Consider the following 1,606-nt stretch of genomic DNA (forward strand, 5'->3'; position numbering starts at 1 on the left):
ACCGCACCTCTCGTGTGGAACTTACTTTGGTTTCTCTGATGCAGATGTGCGATTCGTCGAGTGATTTGTACAAGGAAACGCGGGCTTTGCTTGCAACAGATCCAAAGCAACGGCCAAGCCTTTTCAGCGCCAAGCAGATTTCGCAACAGCCTGTCTTGGCCCAAGTCGGGCCAGCCATTGATGTCTTGCGCGACGCGCCCGAGCTCATGTCAGAGGTGCGTCGCTTGTGATTGCTTCTTGTTTTTTTTTTTTTTTTTTTTTTTTTTTTTTTTTTTTTTTTTTCCCCCCCCCCCTCTTCCGGGGATCGTCTGATTTGAACCTATTGGGGGGCTAGGGGGGTGAGCTACTGAAGCAGCTGAACACCGATGGACGGAAACCAGCAAATATCGCAGTGCAACGGGTAGAGCGCGTGCACAACCCCGTGCTGTGGGAGCGCTACAGCGCCAAGCGACGCGAGATGTTGCATCGTATCGAAAATCAAGTGCACTATGATCAGCTCCAAACGGCCACATCGGATGCGCCCTCGGGCTCTCCAGCTCTGCTTCGCGATACATCCTGTCAAGAGCGCCTGTTGCTCCACGGCATCGCCCCTGACACAATGTTGCGCGACAAGATTGTGCGCCTGGGCCTTGACTATCGCTTTGCCGGCAACAGTGCCGGCCACCGCTTTGGTCTCGGTGTTTACTTGGCGGACCATCCCGGCAAGGTAGGGCAGCGCTGGCTGTCAATCTCGCCTGTTTACCCAAGTGCTGTGGTGCTGACGCAATGTGCTTACACTTGATCTCAGAGTCATCAGTACGCCGGTGCCGGACCCAACGGCGAACGAATGCTCGTCATCACGCGAGCACTCCTGGGCCATGCCCATGTCCATCCATCGCCTCCTTCTGGGGCGCTGGCACCTCCGCTCCTGCCCAATGCGCCCAACAACGAGCGGTGCGTCGGACAACATCGACCATCTGTTGCATGTTGTCTCTGTCCGCCTCCTGATCTGACTGTTATGTTGCGCCGGCCATTTTACTTTTGCAGGTATGACTCGGTTGTCGCGACACCCTCTGGGCAGTTCCATGAGGTGATTGTGTTTGAGAATGCCCAAATCTATCCGGAGCTGGTTGTATACTACACGGCCAAATAGGATGAGCCGGACTAGGTGCTAGTTTGTTGTGAGCGGCAAATCCTTTGTTCAGTTGCTTTTCCACACAATCTGCGTTATCGATGAGGGGTCTTCCCACAGGAACCCCTATGGAGCTGACATGACTTCATCCCCTGATTAGCGTACACACCTTCACGAACTGAGGCGTGCCCTCCCTCTTGGGGGCACATGCGTCGCCCGCGCGAGCTTCGTGTACCTTGCAATGTCTTGGCAGACAGCCTTGTCTGATAACCTTGTGTTTACCGTTATTCGTTGTTGTTTGTTTGTTTGTTGTAACACCTCTTGGTCTGGTCACTGTGAATGCTTGCCGACCGCAGCTGGTTCAATTGACCTCGAGAAATTTTCTTGTTTCGTCCCGACGGACGTCTCTCAAACCTCTTGCAAAACGCCTCCTCAACACGACCCGCTTCCTCGCAAACCCAAACTGGCCTTTCACATGCTGTGTAGCCTGACTGC

This window comes from Monosiga brevicollis, genomic scaffold (assembly GCF_000002865.3).
Source record: "Monosiga brevicollis MX1 MONBRscaffold_44 genomic scaffold, whole genome shotgun sequence".
NCBI classification, from domain to species: domain Eukaryota; class Choanoflagellata; order Craspedida; family Salpingoecidae; genus Monosiga; species Monosiga brevicollis.